The sequence below is a fragment of the Balaenoptera physalus genome (genome assembly GCF_965194825.1).
Source record: "Balaenoptera physalus genome assembly, chromosome: 15".
NCBI lineage: Eukaryota > Metazoa > Chordata > Mammalia > Artiodactyla > Balaenopteridae > Balaenoptera > Balaenoptera physalus.
This window is the reverse complement of record NC_138894.1, coordinates 87,572,763-87,593,870: the sequence shown is the minus strand read 5'-3', so window position 1 is coordinate 87,593,870 and position 21,108 is coordinate 87,572,763. Positions and strand designations below refer to the sequence as shown.

At 42.7% G+C, this 21,108-nt stretch overlaps 1 long non-coding RNA gene and 1 pseudogene across 2 annotated transcripts in view; one reads left to right on the top strand and one right to left on the bottom strand.

Annotated features, from left to right (window-relative positions):
* Nucleotides 1-21,108, bottom strand: part of LOC309643627 — a 98,233-nt gene that overhangs the window by 61,055 nt on the left and 16,070 nt on the right. The window lies entirely within an intron of this gene.
* On the top strand, nucleotides 549-10,740 carry LOC309643742 (cytochrome c oxidase subunit 7B, mitochondrial pseudogene; annotated as a pseudogene). Its single transcript has one exon. The product of its transcript is annotated as a cytochrome c oxidase subunit 7B, mitochondrial pseudogene (transcript).

The following is a 21,108-nucleotide window of genomic DNA, read 5'->3' as shown; positions in this document are numbered from 1 at the left end:
CCAGCCTTTCCCCGGACAGCCTGGGCCTCCCAGGGCATCTTTTCTTGGGCCTCAGGAGCAAAGAGCAGAACGCTTGGGGATGCAGCGCTCCCCCGCCCTCAAGCACAGGCCAAAGCTTGAGGGACCCGTGTTTCCAAGCCCAGGATCTGGCCTCGGAGCTGAGCCTCTAACCCCACAGCCCACAGAGCCCTCCAGCCCTAAGTGGAGCCCACGTCCCCGCCACAGAACAAAGGGGCGGCATCCTCCATCTCTGACCCTCTCCTCTCCTGTTGCATGAGGTTATTTTATTTAAAACTCAAAGGGGAAAATAAAAAAACACAAACCTTACTTACTGTTTGCTGAGGCTTCCAGGGAAAGAGAATATTGGCCTAAAGCAGTGGTTCTCCAAGCCTGAGGCCCGGTGGAGCCGCATTGGGGTCACCTGGGAACCTGTCGGAAGCGCAAGCTTATTGGGCCCAGACCTACCGAATCAGAAATGCAGTGGGTGGGGCTTAGCAGTCTTCAGTTTCAGACGCCCTCCAGGTGATTCTAATGCACACCCAGATATAGGACCGCTGGGCTAAACAAGGGCATAATTACACTAATCAGAAGAGCTACTTCTCCACACGTGGAAAGGGGCAAACATGCAGAGAAAGAAAAAAGGCCACTCCAAGACTTTCTCTTTGTGGAGAGAAAAAGACAAACCTACAGGGGGTGTGGAGAGGAATTCAGACATTTCTTTCCTACCAGATGATTTTTCAGTAAAATAAAAAGATGAGAAATAGTCACTAAGAACCAATTCTGGATTACTGAAATTGGTCTTCTCACTGCTGTCTATCAGGTTTATTTTTCTAGAAATCAAGTTTAGTATTCTACCTTGCTCAAAGGTAGTGCTTAGCTAACTATTCCTACTGAGTAAAGCCTCAGTTATCTAGCATGGAAAACAAAGCCAGTCACAACTTGCCTCAAACCATCTTTCGACCTAATTTAAGCTCATGTTCAGTTCTATGCATCAAACATAGATGCTTATGCTTACGAAGTAAGCAACTTTGAATAAAAAAGCAGAAGAGGTTCCACCCTCCAGGGTAGTCTCCTGTATCAGAAGCCCCCAGGAAGCAAGTTAGCCATGCAAAGGTTCAAATGCATCCCCAGAGAATTGGCTATGGCAGGCCTGGAAGGGGGCCTATATGGATACACTTGTCAAGGGCTTCAGAGGAGTCAGCTGAGTCCAAGTGAAAACACCTGTTGAGAAATTCTGTTGCACATATTTAATAAACTGTGATCCCTGGCAAGTGCCTAGACTTTAAGCAAGTGCCCATTAATTACTGAGTGGTTAACAGTCTTCCTTTCCACATTCAGATATTCCCATTTTATAAAGCCCTCTAACCTACCTCATTGAACCATCCTAACACCTTACAGCGTGAAAACATTTACTTATTTCGCACATTTAAAACACACAATAAGGACAAAAAGAATTCACATCATTTCCACTGAGGTGTCTAGTACTTAAATGCCTTCAGACTTGAAAGGCAGGGACACCAGAGGCAGCACAGCACTGCACGTAGGATTCTAGACGCATCAATAGAACTGCTCTCATTAAGGTCTTCACCTGGGCTCCTTTTCCAAGGAGGGCTTCCACATCTAACTTTAGGTGGCTGTTCAGGGTTGCTCTGCCAAAGCGCAGCCGTGATCATTTCTTCTCTTAATTTTGTCATTAACTTATGTTTTCCTTCTCTGCAAAGTCTCAGAACAAATAGATTCTGTTTGCATGAATAAGGCACCACGTTCCCAGGTACGAAGAGAAGTGTAAGTCTGCACAGCTGCACAAGGAGACTTAACCAAGATCCACTTCCAAGGCTTTGCCGGCATCAAAGGTCTTAGAGACCATTTGGGAAAATCTTTCTTTTCTTTGGTTAATCTTTTGAAATTCTTTCCCTTCCACTCCCAGCATTTTAAATTCCTTCATCAAACCAAGCACACACTTTTTAGTAATGGACTAGGAGTCAGAAGCCTGGGTTCTAGTTTTAGATCTGCTACTTGCTGCTGCAGGACTGTGGACAAAACATTTGACCCCACCGAGACTCAGTTTTCCTATCAGCAAAATGGACCTGATGAGGAGATGAATTAGGTGGTCCCTAAAATTCTTTGGCTCTGTGTAGTGGAGAAGGGGTATATGAAATTCTCCTTCCAAATCCAGATAGTGTAAAGCAACCTATTCTAATAAGGATGACCTCACTCCCAGATATTTCCCTACTCTGGCAGTCGTTTCAGGCTGAGATATTTGCACATGCAAGATTCTAAGAGTTGAGGAAGAGGAATATGATGGACTCAGAGCTGTTTCATAGCCTGAGGAAAGGTTTTGAAGAGCTGCCATTTCACATGTTGTGCCGGAGTGGGGTCGTCCGTGCTACTGAGTCCTTATGCTTCTCTCAATCTTATTTCAAGAGAGAATGTTGAGGCTTATCCTGAACCGGAAACTCTCTTAGCCTGAGATGAAAATACAGCCATGAATGAAAGCACCCTGGAGTCAGTGGTCGCTGACCAAGTGTATGAATATTTGACTCTCTCTGCTGTTAATGGCAGATTGAAAGACAATGTGTGGAAAGGGCTTCATTTTGCTTTACCAGGCTAAACTAATGTAGGTAATTAAGATTCACTGCCTGATTAACTTCAAATGGCTATACAGAGAGCAACATAATTCTGTTACTCTCTAAATATCAAGGTTTATCCATATAGTAAAAACGAAATTGTATACAATCGAAGGTCTGGTTATCCGTTCGCGTTTGATCCTTAATGATGCACATCCCTTTAGAATACTCATGCTGTGTCCTCTGTTTGTGAAGGGCAGACAAGAGGGTCCCAGAGGTTAATGACTGTGCCGGTCTCCTAGCTAGCTGGTGACAAAGACAGGTCTCAAAGAAGAAGCCCTCATGGTAAATTAGGGCTCTTTCAAATTAGTCATTGCAAGGATTCATTTTTGTTAAGAGAAATCCTTTATATTTTATTGTTCATGGTTCACTGAGCCATCTGGGATCAAGGGCATTTTGGACATTGGGCAGTGCTGGGGGTAGGGATGAAAAGAAAGAAGGGAGAGTCCTCGTTTTTCAAATGGACTCAAGTGCCATTTATCTTTCATAATCTACCAACAAGGTAAGCTAAACCCCAGCCCCATCCCTCATGAAAAGATGACTTCAAAAGACACACTTTAGAAATAAACTAAGTCAGAAAATGTGTTGCCCAGGGTTTATCAGGCTCTGAACAGTTTCTCACACAAGGCACAATAAGCAGTGCCGCTTCCGGGAGGCTGAGGGAGGCCTGGCTAGCCCCAGGGTGAAGTTCAAGGGTCCGGGGATGCCGAGGAGCTGCCCAGAGGAACCAGGAAGGCAAAGGGCCAAGAAGTCAAGTACAAGCTGTGTCCTAAGGGTGCCCAGCATCAAGCTGAAGAAACTCACTTCAGTCACCGACTGTGAGGAGTGCACTCCAGCCGACGAAAGGAAACAAAGTCCAGGTGCCAGAAGCCAGGTAGATCCTGGGGAATGTGAGAAATGTGAAAAAGATCAAGTTCATCACTGGGCCCAGGTCTGGAATATCCATGGTTTTTTGACAAGCTCTTGGCCCTTGGGGTTTGCCACGTGAATGAATGAATAGATGGACAGTGGCAGATTATCGATGGGAACAGTGTTTCTTTTTCTTCTTTTTCAAGAGAATGTGACAAATCATGTCACAATATTGGCAGGAGTGAGAGTCACTGTGGAGCCCCTGGGGGCCGCTCAGAAGGCCAATCAGTAGGATCATCCTCTTGAGCAAGAAGATCTGATGGGACCCTTTGTGTTTTAAAGTTTTACAGAGAAAAGCTCGTCCCCAGTAAGGGAAAGGAAGGGGTGGATCTGGGTTCCTAAAGTAACGAATGCTTGAACATGTCTTAGCCCCGACATTTGAGGAGGTAGCAATGCTTGAAAACTCACAGTTAACTGGTCGAGCTAAAACTGTCCGTATTCTGACCTGAGAGACCAGCATAGAAGCGCTAGCAGTGGACCCAGTCTCTGACCTGGGTCAGCCTTCGGAGCCCCTCCTCCTGATAGCCCAAGGCTTCTGCTGGAGACACCTGCTCGCTGCCCGCCTCCTTGCGAGCCAGCATTCCTGACGTCCCATGCCAGTAACTGGCAGCATCACCACTGGCCTGCCTCAGCCCAAATCTTTGCTGAGTGCCCTTTCAATCAAATGCCCTCTCCCCTAAGCACAGCAGCGGGGAGTGGGCAGCCCTAAACTGAAGACTCACTGCAGCAGAAAATGATGCAGAGGCATCATTGATGACATTGATGACAACGTCCTGGGTCTGCAGCCACTGGGGGAGGGGTACTTGGACCAGTGACCGTGCATGGATGCAACTCACCAAGGTCAACTCCGTCTCAGCCACCAGCGCTTCTTTTGCCCACCGGAAATGAACTGCCCTCTCCTTCCACCCTTGGCTGCAAGACCCAGCACAGGGAGGAGGAAGATTCTATAGGGGAGGACTGAACACTTGTCAGGGCTTTTACTCATTATTGATGGCTGGTGTGATGGGGCCAGGGGAGAGAGTGAGCATTTGTATTCTAGAGACAGAATGGTCACAGCAAGCACACTCCATTACCACATTGGGGGCATCCCTGTTTCAGAACGAACAAATTAATTAAAGGATGAATGGCTTAATTATGTTTATAGGAGATTTGTCCTCTTTTAAAGGCACCAGAAGGACACACCAGTCTTGACTTTAGCCATTCCTGTTTCTGCAGGAGTAACTTTGCTGTACACCTGAAACTAACACAACATTGTTAATCAACTATACTCCAATATAAAATAAAAAGTTTAAAAAAAAAAGTGACTTTGGCACCACCAGCAACTGTCAGTCTTAACTATGACCTCAGAAAATTTTGATCAAATTCAAGTTAATTTGCTCTGAGCCATTCCCTAGGGACACAGAAGGTCAGACCTAGAGCCCATCATCCCGATAAGAGGCTCCTACGAGCTCAGGACTCAATGCTGAAAGCAGAGTTTGGTGACCGTTTGGAAAGGCATCTTGAGTGGAGAGTGTGTCCTGGCTTGGCCATTGGGAGACTCAAGTTCTAAAGCACAGCTCTACTTACAACCTGTGAGAACTCAACAGGAAAGTGGGAAAGATTTGTCTTTTGTTTTTTAATTCTCAAAACTTACCCCAGTGTAGGAACTCAATAAAGCAAAGAGCGGGGAAGAGAGAGCCAGGGACAGAGGGAAAAATCTGCTGGCCTCCCTCATGAACTTTCTATGGTGACCCCACAGGGAGAAGTGGGGAAGATGTTTTGTGAACTAAACACTGCTATGTAAGTTCAAGAGTTTTGTGGGATAAAAGTTAGCCTCTAAATGCCACAATTGGAAGTTTAGCAAAAAGTCTGACTGTCTCGTTTTCAGAACTCTTTGCAAGGGTACTTGATGTGAAGGTGCAAAAAACTAGCAGCTGCAGTTGCTGCAGTTCTGTCTTCAGCTCCATGATGTTTCCCCTGGCCAAAAATGCACTAAGTTGCCTCTGAGTTCAAAGCATTCAGCAAACAATGGCAAGGCAGAGCCACCGGAAGCAGGCACCTGATTTCCATGACAAATATGGTAACGCTGTATTAGCTAATAGAGCCACTTTCTGTGTTGCCGGATGGGCATATACAGCAACACAAATTGGAATAGAATGGAACCTGTCCCCTGTTGGTAGAGTTGCCCCAAAGGGATGGAGAGTAATCATCCCCTCTGGTTTAATACTGAATTGTTTCAAAACCAACTCATAGTTGATGCCAAGTAAAAGCACTGTGTACCCATTACAATATGGCATGATTGAAGATTTAAAAAATAAAAGTTTGACAGTCTCTTCTGGAAGGATCCACACAGGATTTTCCTGCACGGAACAAGATCCAGTTTACGTAGCCCATGTGCTGGGTCACGGCCCCCCTTCTTTGGAACATGAGGGGTTGATTCCCTTGGGTGTCCTGGGGCCAGGCTCTACTGAGAAGTAAACACCTTGGTGGTACCACATGTTCATGGGTCCCTGTTTACACTGTGTCAGGAATAAATGGAGCTGGTGGCACAGGAATGCCATCCAGGATGGGACTGTGGCCAGGCGGGAGGGAAGGGGGAGATACGGGCTGGCAGTGGGTTGCGATACCAGGCCAGGGGTACCCACGCCAACCGCACTCAGGCCTTCAGTGCATCTTTAAAGAGAAACATGTTCTTAACCATTTGTTGGGTTTTGGGCAGTACAGTTGGGTAGACAAGAGAACAGGTTCTACAACCAGGCTGCCTAAGTTCCAACCGTGGCTTTGTTTCTTTCTAGCTCTAAACCTGGATGAGTCTCGTAACTTCTCGATGGACACGGGGATGATGATAGTATCTACCTTGTCAGCTTGCTGAGAAGGCCCTGGGGCTGGTCACAGCCACAGAACAAGTGTTTGGTAATTATTTGCTCTCCTGGAGACTCCTCCCAGGTGTGCCCAGGTCAAACACTTGAATCAAAATCGAATAATTATGGTGAAAGAGGCATCGGTCAAGCGATAGGCATGTTCACAAACAATGTCTCCTTCAGCCAAATATATCTCAGTCTTCACCACAACACCACGAGGAAGGAGTATTTTGCTTATCACAGACACGAAAACTGAGGTCATAACTGGTGTTCAAGGTGGCACCGCTGATAAGCACACCAGTCTGGGGTCCACCCAGACCTGCTTCTTGGAAAACAGCACAAGCAAGGGCTGTGTTTGCCAACACAGATCTCATCACCACCAGAAGGATCTGTGCAGACAACATGGTAGTTTCTGAAGGAGACCTGAGTCTGACTTCAGCAGCAGGTGGGAAACAAAATACAGTTGGTCCTCTGTACCCACAGATACTGTGTTACCCCATTTTATATAAGGGACTTGAGCATCCACAGATTTTGGGATCCTCGGGGGTTCCTGAAACCAATCACCCACAGACACTGAGGGACAACTATGGTCAGTAGCTGCAGATGGAACATTCTCCCATAATCACGGAGGCAGGTCACAAGGCATGGAAGCTACAGGCAGGGACCTCTGAGGCAGAGGAATTTAAAATGTTGCTCCTAATCTTTAATGAAAGATAAAAGCTGAAAACTCAAAGATCCTCTGTTTAAAAATGCCCTTCAGGCTTTGCCCAACTGAATGGGGAAAATATCCAGCTCAAAACCCTAGAAATATCTGGGGATGTCAGATTCTAGCTTTGGCTGAAAACCAGGTAAGGAGGGATCAGGTCTTTGAAGAAGGTCTGATGAAGTCTCTGAGCTTCCAGGCCCACCAGAAGCCATGCCCAGCGAGGCTTCTCTCCCCCGTCCTAGATGAAATTGTCAGAGATGGCCTCTGGAAGTTTGAGGAAGGGGAAGCACCATGTAGCAAGGATTCATCCCTAAACCTAATCTGTATTTCTCAACAACTTCCCTGGAGAAGCTCTCTGCCGTGCCACAGGGAGAAGATATTTTCATTCCATGTTTTATAGACTTGCTTCCTTGCTGATGCAGGGAATACCACTCCTGGCTCCTAAATCTGCTGGATAGGCACAGATGATTATATGCTTTAATTTCATTTCTTTGAAGAGGAGCAATTTCATTTCTTTGAATAGGAAGAAGATGATCGCCAGTAATGTATATGAAAGTCTTATAAGAAACAAAAGTAAAGGGTTATGCAAAAATGTATAAGGAATGATGGTGATCACGGTTATAAAGATAAATGTTATGCAGCAAAGGGAAGAAAACCTAAATTTTAATGACAGAAGAATAATTAATAAACTGTGGCTTATCTATATGATAGAGGTCTAGACGGCCATTAAAAGTCATTTTACAATGAACTTTTTATGATGAAAGAAACTGTTTATGGACTAAGGCTGTGTGAAAATCACATACCGCCTGCCTGCAGGTAAGCTAGATGGATAGATGGACGTAGAGACAATGAGAAGGAAGGGGAAAGGAAGAAAGTTACAATATATAAATAGGATTTACTTCAGAGTGGGTATACCAGTGATGAGCTTTATTTTCTCTTTTACTTTTATTTCTTTTGTTCTACCCTGCCTTGTTCTAAAAGCAATTTAAAGTTGTTTACAGCATACATACAAGATAAAATTAAATTTGAGAAAATGTAAGCAGATGAGGAATAAATATAAGAAAGATAAGCTACAGCCAGCAGGGTGGCTGGTATGTGGAATGAATTCTGTGAAGCCCTACACAGTAGACAGAGATCGACCACACATTCACCCCTAAGCTTTCTAGCCACCAACCCAGAGAGGGAGACACGGTACATGATGTGGCTTCTTCATTTTGAGGACAAAGTGAAGCATTCACAGGAAAATAAAGCAAAATGACTCCACTTAAGAAAACAGGAAAGAAAGTTCTCCCATGTTCTCTGCTCATCGGGACACTGTGGAAGGTGGTAAATAGTGGGGCAAAGTTTGTCGCCCTCTGTGACCCAGCGAGTCACCTTCAGGGAATCCAAGCAGCCCCTGTGTGAGTTGAAGACACAGTGCCAAAGTAATAATCCTAACAGCTACAGTGGAGGGAGGGTTACTAATTCCAGGCTCTGTGCTGACTCCTGCAAACGATCTCATCTAATCCTCACACAGCCCTACATCGTATCATCATCATTCCCCTAGACCTGGAAACAGTTTAGAGAATAACTCAAACTCAACGAGCTGGCACATGGCAGGGCCAGAATTCGGACTCTCCATGCCCAACATGGTTCACCATCACGCCCTATTGCTTTTCAATCCAGAAAAAAATAAGCAGGGCTCCATACAGGGCAATGGCACAATGCCAAAGTGTAGTTCAGTGAAAAAAGCCCAAGAGGGGATCGTTTTTCTCTTTTTTGTATTTCCAAGCTTTGGCCAATGATTAGGTTTACTTTCAAATTGTCCACCCTTTTGGATTCCCTGAACCACTTCTCAAGCCCCTCTGACTTGCACTGCTTCCACCTGACTTTCAGAGTTCTGGAGGCATCTGTTTCTCTCTACCTGATAAAGGACCTCCCTCGGGATGCAGAGAATCACCTTGGTTGTAAACAAGCTCCTCCTCACCCTGCAGCTTCTACAGTTCAAACGTTAAGCCCATCAATAAACTATTTCTATGAGGTGAGTCTTCAAACTGAACTTACATCAACTGTGAACACATCACTGAGCCCCTCCTACACAGCCCTTCTTTGCCTCATTTATCTCTTTGACTCCTCACCCCATCCTTTGGAGTGCATGTTCTATTAGACCCAACAGGTGGAGGAAGTAGGGAGACCCAGGAATGTAAAATGTATTAAACTGACCAAAACAATATTTACTAGAACTGGTAATGTTGATTGGAAATAAGTGCCCTCATACATTCACATTTGGAATATAAACAAGAATAACCTTCATTCCTGAGGACAGTTTTATAAAGCATGCCAACAGCGTTGACAGTATACAGAGCCTTTGAACCAGAAATTCCACTTGAGTAGATTATTCTAAGGAGACAAGGATAAGATAAATGAAGGCAAAATTTAGCTAGTAGGATGTTTCCTAGCACTGTTATAATAGGGCAAGCCTGGAAGCCAAATGTCTAAAAATAAGAGTTTGTTTAAATAAATGGGGGTCTACCTTTATAAACAAATAGCACGCATCCACATAAAAGCGATGTCGTAGAACGAACTATATTGACTTTAAAATTATTTTTGCTTCTGATGTATTTAAAATGAGGAAAGTGGGTAACAAAACAATTTGTGCAACATGATCTCATTTCTCAAAGGAACACTGTAATATGAATGTGTAAGGAAAAAAATCTAGAAAGATATAAAGATATACTTGAAAATGTTGATAGTAGTTATTTCTAGAGTTGTTATTACCAGTAGATTTTAATTTCTTCTTTTTGTATATATGTTTTTTAAACTAACCCATAGTGAAGATGAATTACTCTGTAAAAAATGAAAAGGAATTTAAAAATGAAACAGGCAAAACATACCAAGCCTTCAGTTTTGCATTTCTGTTTATATAAAAGAAAAGAGCCAAGATATGGATTAAAAAACTGACAAAGCCAGGTCAGAATATTCTTCTGTGTTTGTCTCTGGCATTGCCGTGAGTGGAGCTAAAGATGTAACAACCCTGCACATCAGGTGGAGGTTGATGGAAGACACCCATGTAAGTATGGCACTGTCTCTTGAGAGATGCCAACCCAGGGATGTCAATAAAAGTAACCCAGAGCTTTCTCTCTCTAACGCTTTAAGTTCAAACCAATTTTTATAATATTCGTAAGAAATTTCCTTTCACCCAAACCCTCCCCAACTTTGATTTCACAAGCCCACACCTACCCCAATGGACCCAGCAGTGGTTTATTATAGCTTTCACGGAAGCAAAAAGCACTTGGTAATCAAAGATAATTCTGCTCCCACATGAATAAACGCAGTTCAGACTTGTCTGCCACTAAAAGTCCTCAAAGGAATAGAAGACATCAATGCGTATGATTTTAGTTCTAAACTGTTTTTAAAATATGTTCCAGCACACTTAATAGCAGAGTGAGCTAATGTACATCAGCACTTCTTTTTCTTGAAAGCTGCTTCCGTGTGTGACTGAACAGAAAGATGGATCCTGGCCTTTCATCTAAAATAGCATCCGAGAAAGTGAATGCTTTCCTTCGCCCCTTTCCTTTTCCCTGGTTTGGGAAAACTTTCATTCTCTAACAAAAACTTATTAAGTTTCTGCTAGAAAACACAAATATGACCATGTTTCATTGCAGTGGCTTTCAAATGGTACCCTTTTGGTACCCTTTTGCAGTGGCTTTTCAAAAGGTACCAAGCTCCTTGCCTTGTTTCCGCTAGACCAACTGCCAAGCAAATTCTGGGCTTCCAGATAAAATGTCAAGGAGTTTCAAGGCTTAAAAATGTTAGCAGGCCACTCACCAAAGGGCAGTAGGGATACAAGGCCCCTCATGATGTAACCTTAGCTTGCCTCTCTCCATATTTCCATGAATTACTTGGATGGTTTGCATGTCCAGTGTACACCTTGTTCATTCATGCCTCAGTGGCTTCCCACACTCTGCCCTCTCTACTGGATCCACCTTCCTATCCTTGACTGCCTAGGAACTGCTGACACACTTGCTCAGACATCCCCCGCTTTGTGAAGCATTCAATGAACAAGGTCCTTTCCAACTCTCCCAGCAAGGTCAGCCCCTCCAATGTCAAGGCTACTTCCTGTACCTTAGAGAGAAGCCCATTATTACATGGGTCACACTCAGCTAGAGTCATGTTTTACATGTACATCTTCTTTACCAGAAAGTAAGAGTTTTGAGAGCAATGTCTAGGTCAAATCTCTTTTTGATCCCAGAATTAGCACAGCACTCTTCTCAATAACTAAGGGCTCATAAAACTTAGTTGATCTAGACCAAAAGGCTATGTTGGGTCATCAGAGAGAGTGAAGAAAAAGGGAAAAGGGAAGTGGGGGGAGGAAGAGAAGATGGAGAAAGTGGAAGATGCAGGAGAGGAGGGGACGAAAGAGGGGAGTATGGGGTGAAATACTCAAGAATGTGATGGTTTTAGAATCTTGAAATCTGGCTTTTTGTGTGGCCAACATTTTCTTACCATATTACATTTGTTGTTTAATTGATGTCAAGAGAAGGTGAGCAAATAGGGTAGTAATATTAAACTTTGTGTGTTTCCAGGAGAAAGTGCAGTGTTGGGGAATCTGTAGGTACATATTGGGACAGCAAGACACTCTTAAAAGTGTGTTTTAACAACTTATGCTTGAGAAATGATTATTAGACATCTAAATATCTTTCATATATCTTTGCCCACTTTGCCTTTAAAATTCTCCATGACAACATTTCTCTAAGCATGTTCCATGGACTAGGTGGTGGGTGAGAAAAAGATCAAATAATTCCTGAGGCTTAAAGACATTTAGGGGGCTTCCCTGGTGGCTCAGTGGTTGAGAATCCGCCTGCCAGTGCAAGAGACACGGGTTCAAGCCCTGGTCCGGGAAGATCCCACATGCCGCGGAGCAATTAAGCACGTGCGCCACAACTACTGAGCTTGCGCTCTGGAGCCCGCGAGCCACAACTACTGAGCCTGCGTGCCACAACTACTGAAGCCCGTGCGCCTAGAGCCTGTGCTCTGCAACAAGAGAAGCCTCTGCAATGAGAAGCCCGCACACCGCAACAAAGAGTGGCCCCTGCTCTCCACAACTAGAGAAAGCCCGCGTGCAGCAACGAAGACCCAATGCAGCCAAAAATAAACAAATAAATAAATAAATAAATTTATTTAAAAAAAAAAACATTTAGGAAACGTTAAGTTAAATTAAAATATTGTTTGTCTGCAAGACTACCCAGGTCTTTAAAATACTGTTACACATTTTGAATCTCTAAGAGTAATCAGAATTTCTCTAGTTCAGTTGACCATCGAATTCCTTTTTTGATAGTGCATCCCCTGGGTCTAAAACACACCTTAGAAAATGAAGTCCTACATAGTAAGTAGGGTAGATACCGTTCCTTGCCATTTATAAAGGGCACCGATACTAAAGAAAGTGATATCCTCAAGAGCATATGGTGATTAAGAGTGAGGATGTCAAGCCAAGTACCAGAGACATTAGTTCACTGTGATTCCTAATCACTTTGAATATAATGCAATTTAGATTTTGGGACTGTTTATTTTGTCCTGAATCAAATTTCATACTTCAGAATTAGGTGTGGAACTTTTAGAACCCCAAGGCTTTATCTATGGAGTCCCACATGCTCAGGTAGTCCTGAAACAGGCTTAAAATCATGGGAGTTTTAAAGCCAGAGCCCAGGACTTCCCTGGTGGTCCAGTGGTTAAGACTCCGCACTCCCAGTGCAGGGGGCATGGGTTTGATCCCTAGTCAGGGAACCAAGATCCCACATGTCACATGGCACAGCAAAAAGAAAAAAAAAAAAGCAAAGCCAGAGCCAAGCACTGAGGTTTGGTCATTAAGCATAGATGGAGAAGCTACAATGATCTCCCCCCACATACAAGCCACTGTTAAAATGTACATTTTGATACATTTTCATGGAAATAAGCAGTAATTTCCTAGTACTTAGACATTGACATAGATAATAGACTAACAAAATAGATCTGAAAGAAGACAGATATTCACATTGCAATTCAAATTAACTTCTTTTGTCCATCAATATCACTGGAAATAAAATTTTCTGGTCACAATCTTCCTCTTGTAACAATAATGTCATAAAACAGAAGCTACTAGAAGGTATAACCTTCTTTTTAGCCTTACACTAAAACCGCTATAGATTTTCACCACTAAATTATTCTAGATTCATATAATCCATTTTCCACTTCAAGGCACATTCTAAGGATCATCACTGTCATAATCAGACATTGTTTCAAGAAAAGCATCAGAGCAGAGATCAAGAGACTGGCTCTGTTGTCAACTAGTTTATGACCTTAAGCAAGTCACTTGCTCCCCCTAAACTTTGTTGCTATAATCCTATGCCATCCCAGCAGTGGCCACTAGCCACAGTTGGCAACTCTGCCCCAGAAATGCAGCTAGCCCTCACTGAAGTATGCTGTAAATTTAAAATACATACTCAATTTCAGATACTTAAAATGAGAAAAAGAATATGAATATCTCAATACATTTTATATTGAATTCACATTGAAATGATACTATTCCCGAAGTATTGGGTTGATTAAAATATATAATTAATTTCACTTATTTCTTTTTACTGTATTTTTTTAAATGTGGCTATCAGAAAATTTAAAATTACCATTGTGACTCACTTTGTATTTATATGGACAGCCTTGATCTGATCTGTCAAATGAGGCCATGGTTTCAGATCACTTCAGAGTTACCTTCCAGCCCTGAACTTTTAAGATGGAACATTTGATAGAGAATAGAGCCTGGGAAGATGTGAGGCATAAACACTGACTGAAAGAACCAGCAAGACAATGTTCCAGAGGAGACTCTGAGCTTGAAGAATCACAGAGGAAACACTGGGTGTGCTGAAGGGGAATGGGAAGGGGAGAAGCCACGAGGGGGAGGGGGAAGGGGACGGGGACTGAAGGGGGACGGGGAGGGGACTCAACAGAAGCAGCAAAACTTCTCACGATGTTGTCATGGGTGGATATTGATAGATTCAGCAAGTTTTATTTCCCTTGGCTTGTGCCTTACTTCCTCAAACTGGTAAACACTGATTGGAAGTTACTGAGAAGGGCATGTCAACCTTCGTGGAAGGATGAGGGGTTAAGGAGGAGGAAGCTGAGCAAGAAGGCCTGGCTCAATAACTTGGACCCCAGTCCTTCAATCTCCCATCCACTCTCCCCAAACCTCATCCTAAGCCCCTTGGGCAGACTGTCAAGAGGAGGCTTCACGGAACAAAGAATCACTGAAAAGGACTGTGAAAAGAAAGGCATTTTAGCTTGGTGAGCAGCACTCCAATTCAGAAGGAAAATGCTTCCCATGACCCTTTCTTCTGGGGGGAAGAAAAAAGAACCCAGAGTCAGTTCATCAGACTCTGAAAATGAAAATGACCAGAGAGTGAAGCAAGTTTACATGCTTGATAACCACATGATTAGAGAAAAAAACCTTTGCAATCCTGACATAATTTCAGAGAAGTCTGAAGAAGGAAAGCTGGGAGATTTATAGATGGGCATTCTTGATGTGAGTTCTAGAAAGGTGTCTCTAGTATGGGAATAGGGGAATTCATGTGAACTTGCTAGGGAAAGACAGAATAAGCCCCCATAGGAGTCTTCTTAAGAATACCAATGCCATTTCCCACACCAATTTCCAGCAATTCACTCACCAGCAATGTAGGGATGCATGACACATTTTAATTTTCAATCTCATGGGTTAAAAAAAATAGTATTTCATTCTTGCTTTCATTTGCATTTTTTCAACCAATTTTCAGATGTCTACTAGCCATCTAAAATTATCATTCTGTGAAATGTCTATTTATGTTCTTTTCTCCACATTTCTATTGGACTGTCTTTTCCTACCAATTTATAGGATTTCTAGCACTTGCGGTGCTAGAAATAAAGTGTTGTAAATGTCTTTGCCCAGCCAAAAATAAAAGAATACTAATGCCAGAAAAACAACATGAACACCCATTTGCTGGCGTTTCTCCCAAGGGAAAGGACTCAGGAGCATTTGGGTTGAAACGGTTCTCCTCTATGTGGAAAGTTTAACATATGTCATCTCAGGCTTTCCAACTGCCTTCCACGACTCCCAAAACTCCTAGGAAAGTCAAATTATCCCCTCTCTGTTTCCTCTTGAGAACCAGTGAGATTACAACATCCTACCCCAAATCCCATCACGTTTTTACAGATCAGATTAAGTCAAGCCCAGAGGAGACATGTGATTCTGGACAGTCTTTGAGTTGGCTGATGGTAAAGCTTGGCTAGAATCCAAGCCTCCTAAGTTAAATCATTGAATATTGTCTTGGGCTTCCTGAGCAGGGCAGCACAGGATTATAATGCATCATGGAGTAGCTATATTGATTGTCTAGACCGCCTGCACTGCATCCCAACCATTGAAAAGAAACGCCCAACAATCTCTTTGACAGATGAACATCTGTGGGTCTGTTGATCACAGATGATGGAGGTCAAAATTTTATTTCTGATGTTCAAAAGCCACTTAAAAATTTCCAGAAAAAGATAAAGCACAATATGATGTTTTAAATGAATTACAGTCTTTAAGCATTAAAATATGTATTATTCAATGTTTGTTTCATCTAACCAGTTAATCACTGCATCAACTTAAACTTGAAGTCTAAGTCAACTTTGGCTTAGCTTCAGATGAACGAAGCTTTGTTCAGTTTTGAGTCTTCGTTAGAATAGCCCCAGAAAGTTTCTGAAGGGAATCCTGCCATGCAGAGCAGAATAAAAGATAATAATGAAGATTTTCTGTGCTAGGAATGTACTACTATAGTTTTACTAAGTTAGAGAAGTTCTGGATAATGGATAAACCTGGGGCTGGGAAGAAGCATTACACTCACTGATATGGAGTTTTTAAAAGTAAGCGTGGTTGTGCAAATTGATTTATTAAGGAAAAATAGTGTGAATCTCAAAAAGAAATCTCATCCCATAGAGGAAGTCAAAGAAAAAACACTTTCGCTATCATGTAATCCAACCCCTTCATTTTGGGGACAGGCACACTGAGACCCAGGCTGGGACAGTAGAATTTTCCTTCCTCACAAAACGATGCTAGCCATCTAGAACAAAGTTGAACAGTGTTACAGTTAAGCAATGGGTCTTACAGAAATCAGAGAAATAAGAAAGACTGCTTTCCTCCAAGAAGTATTTAGTAGCTTCATTTTTTTCCCCTTTTATTTCTTTTGTATGTTCTAAAACTACTGGTGAAACAGGTGGTATTTGGTGTCCAGTCTTTTTTTCTTAAAAAAATGGAGCAGGGAAGAAATTTAAATCCCTTTCTAATGTAGAGATTAATAGCAGCTCTGCCACTGGGTCCAAGAAGTTGTTCAATGCTATATATAAAAAAAAAAGTTATGTGTCAATTGTTGATTTAGAAATACCCAGTTAGCTTCATAGTAACTGGTTGTGAAATCTTGACACCTCCACCCAAAGTTATTTATCTGTTGGTTGGTTGATTGGTTGGTTCTGCCCAACACAGCCTAGTAATGTTTTGAGGCAGAAATGTTAGATCTCTACCTCCAGCAAATTTGAAAATACATTTTGAGGACTTTTGCTTCTGAGAAAAAGAGAAATCTTCAAGACACCACAACTATTCCACCAAAAACAATCAGAAAAGCAAGATAAATTGAAACAAACAAACAGCTATTTCAAAGAATCAGAGAAGCCATGAGGAATAAGATTAAGACTGTAAAACTCTGGAGAAGGAAGCCCCTTGCAGAGGAGCACTGGGGACTTCCTGCCTTTTTGAGAGGTGTCTACTGATCATGGGTGAAGGTTGAAAGCTGAGAACCTGGGCTGGGGGCAGGCAGAGGGCCTCTACTGTGAGACGGAAACCAGCGGAGCTGATGTCAGTGCCAAAACCTGCAGTGACAAAATTGGGCATGGCATGGCTTCAAAGAGTGGGTTTTCACCAATAAAAGATGTACTAAATTCCACAGGTACATGGGGCGGGAGACTAAAGGGTTAAATCAAACCCTCTGAAGAGCAGACTGGGATTTTCCACAAGCTCCCAGGAAGAAAACACACCTCACTGGGGAAAGAGCCATGAGAAACATGAATGAGAGTTGAAAGCTCTTGAGGAGGTGACTGGTCACTTTTCCAGGGGGCACTGGCCCATCTGGGAAGAATCAGAGGCGGAGAATCCAGGCCTGGTCCCTGGCCCCTGTCAAGGGGCTGCTGCTGGGATACAAAGAAACCAAGAGAGCTGAACCTTTATACCCCTTGAACAACAGCTCCCCGTTTCCCCCTCCCCAGCACCTGGTAACCACTATTCTACTCCGCTTCTGTGAGTTTGACTATTTCAGATTTGTCATATAAGTTGATTCAAGCAGATTTGTCCTTCTGTGTCTGGCTTATTTCATTCAGCATGATGTCCTCCAGGTCCATCCATGTTATTGCAAATGGCAGGATTTCCTTCTTTTTTTTTTAAGGCTAAATAACATTATGCTGTATACCACATTTTTCTTTATCCATTCTTCCATCCATAGACATGTTCTAGGCATCTGCTCTGTACTATCATGCCTGTAGTTAACAATACTGTGTTGTGCACTAAAAATTTTGTTATAAGGGTATATCTCATGTTAAGTGTTTGAAAGAAAGAAAAGAAGGAGGGGGGAGGGAGGGAGGGAAGAAGGGAAGAAGAGAGAGAGAGAGAAAGAAAGAAAGGAAAAAAGAAAGAGAGAGAAAGAAAGAAAGAAGGAAAGAAAGTCTAGCACATGTTAAGCACTAATAAATGTTAACTACTATAATTCACTTCCCTGTAGAAAAAAAAGAAAGAAAGAGAGAGAGAAACAAAGAAAGAAAGTCTAGCACGTTAAGCACTAATAAATGTTAACTACTATAATTTGCTTCCCTGTAAAAAAAAAGAGAGAGAGAGAGAGAGAGAAAGAAAGAAAGAGAGAGAGAGAGAAAGAAAGAAGGAAAAAAAGAAAGTCTAGCACATGTTAAGCACTAATAAATGTTAACTACTATAATTCAGTTCCCTGTAAAAAAAAAAGAAGAAAGAGAGAGAGAGAAACAAAGAAAGAAAGAAAGTCTAGCATGTTAAGCACTAATAAATGTTAACTACTATAATTTGTTTCCCTGTAAAAAAAAAAAAATAGAAAGAGAGAGAGAGAAAGAAAGAAAGAAAGAAAGAAAGAAAGAAAGAAAGAAAGAAAGGAAGAAAGAAGGAAGAAAGAAAGAGAAAGGAAGAAAAGAAAGAAAGGAAAGAAAGGAAGAAAGAAAGAAACCAGCAGAGCTTTTCATAGTTGCTTGGGGGACAAGTAACAAAATAAGAGACTTGAAAACCTAAAAACTGAAACTAGTCTCTGTCTAAGGACGTAGCCTCCTTTAGGCGTAAGCCAAAAACCTCTCACCACGGCCTTTGCTTTTCCAACCCGTCTAATCTCTCTGTTTTGTGAGTTCTCTTAGCCTTTCTGTTCATTCTCCCAAAGAAGATGTCCCATCACTTGCAACTCAAGAAATAAATAATAATCAGCCATTTCTTCATCACACTTTTTGAACCTTTTTTGAAAATTATCTTTCCAGGTTAATAACTGCTGTCCTTATGTGACTTACACATAGGCAAAATGATATATTTTAAAAACGATCTGTGGCCTGATTATCACCAAAGATCAAAGCTGCGCTGTGGCAGACACAGGCCATGGATCTGGAGAAGAAAATCAAGGTGTGTGCTGCAAGAGGGTTAGAAGAAGCAGAAAGGAGAAAAGATGGGTCTGGAGCCGGTGCTCTGAAGGCCTGTGTAGACCTCACTGCATGCCTCACTGATTTGGTACAAAGCTCATACTGTCTCATAATTAGTTCATTTCTCATAAGTCTTTGTCTTATTCCTCAAACTCCAAGTAAATTGTAAACTTCTCAAAGGCAAGGTCTTAAATATCCCATAGCAGCTAGCCCTGCTGAGAAGGCAAGACAAGGTCACAGAAAGAAAAAGGAATAAAGAAGCCAGTAATTGAAGGGAGGAAAAAGAGAGAACGGGCAGGCATCCAAATCAGAGTGCTACACAAAGTATACCAAGGCATTCTTTAATCAAGGAGAGTTAGCCAAGGCCCTTTTAAGATCTGGTGTCCACCTCGCAGACAGCTTTCCAGGGCCCAGGCTGTAGCTCTCCTCTAACAGCCTGCTTAGAAATGAGCTGAAAGGCACTTAATGGAGTTCCATGAGGTTCCCAGGTCTGGACGACCTGCTGTGTTTTGTTTAGGGGCACAAAACTGGACCCCATCTTTGTGGAAAAGCAGTGAGACTCCTGGGAAGACTGCTACAGCTCACCAAGAAAAGAACCAGAAAGTACTGCTTTGTTATAAAATAAAAGGCTCTTACTTATTCATATGCATTCGTTCGTTTTCTTTCTCCTTGTGCATTTGTTATATTGTTCCTTTAACTAATTACCTAATTACAGAGAGTGAAAGCATTTAAAGGATTAAAGTGAGATCCCTCACATGTAATGTGGAGGTAGAGGTGCTTATTAATGGCTCCACTGAAAAATGCTCCAACCCCTACCACCCAGCCGCTGAATCATTCATTAATCTGCTTCCTCTACCCGTTTAACCAGCGTTAATCCCTCTAAGGTACCTGTAAATACCATTGGTCATTTATACTAAGTCCTTTAATTAATCACATTAGTGGTCAGTGTTGACTCTCTTCTTTCCCTCAAGCCATTCGTGCAATTTCCTGGGGAAAGAACCAACTGGAACACACATTTCTAAGAATGGCTGCAAGGCACCTTGGAACCAATTATTCCTTCAAAATGGGAGTCACTAACATTTCACACTAGAGAAGTCAAAACGGGGCTATTTTTATTTTGACGCATGGACGTGGCTGACATTTGTATTCTGCTCTAGATAGAGCAGGACGACAGGAAGCACACACAAGAAAGAAGCAGCTGCTCAAAAGCATCGCTTCGGCAATTCAGAGACCCATGGAAAGCAGCACGCTTCTTCTGTACCGGGCCGCTTGGCATCGCTTCGGCAAATCAGAGACCCATGGAAAGCAGCACGCGTCTTCCGTACCGGGCCGCTTGGCAGATGCATTAGCTGAGCTAAACCAGGTTACACTGCAGGAACAAACAACTCCAAAAATTGCATAAAGGCTGCTATCCCATTCATGCCCACTTTGGGTTAGGTCTGAGTGGCATCCTTGCATTTGCTCAGCAGTGCAGCCTGCTTCAATTGTGTAACCGCATTGTCTCAACAGGAGCCTCCTGCTTGACAGGGAAAGAGAACTGCGGGCCAGAGAACTGCGAGTAGGCTTGTCACGGTCTCAGCCTGGGGTGACAAATGTCACTTCCAAGACTGATCACACTGTCCCAGCCAAGTGCAAGGAGACTAAGGCCTACAGTCGTTATGTGTTTAGAAGGGAAGGAGAAGCAGGTAATGGTGATACTATTAATGTCCATCAAAGAAGAGTAAGTCCACCAGTCTTTACATCCACTACTTATTGGTTAAAGGTAATAATACCTTACTCTGATAGGGTCATGTAGTGATACGCCTTATCTCATTTGTTTTAATTCTACCTTGTTTTATACTTATCACAATCTACTATGTTTTCTTCTGTCATATAACTCAGAGACCAAACCCTGAATGAATAGGAATTTAGCTGGGAAGTGCTTCAGTTCTACCACACACATCTTTCTATTATGTCAGTTCTCACAAGGCTTCTGGGTGCTGTAATTCAGAGATTACAAGGACTTTCTAAAGTGATGTACGTGTAATTTTTCCTAAAAAGGTGTCTGGACTTTTCAGCAGATTCTCAAAGTTTTCCCTCAACGGGTCTATAGACTCCCTGAGGGTTGAGACTGTCACAGTAGCCTTTTGATCTTCCAGAGCATTCATGGAGTGTGTGGCATGGCCAAGTGGACAAAAGAGATGATTGAGGAAGGAATTTAGGAAGAGAAGTTGGGAAGGAGCAGGGGTCCTAGAGAAAACTGGAAGATGGGTTCAGCAATTGGAGGGATGGGATCTGGCCAACAGGTCCAGCAGGAAGGCAGTAAGGACGTGGAGAGTGG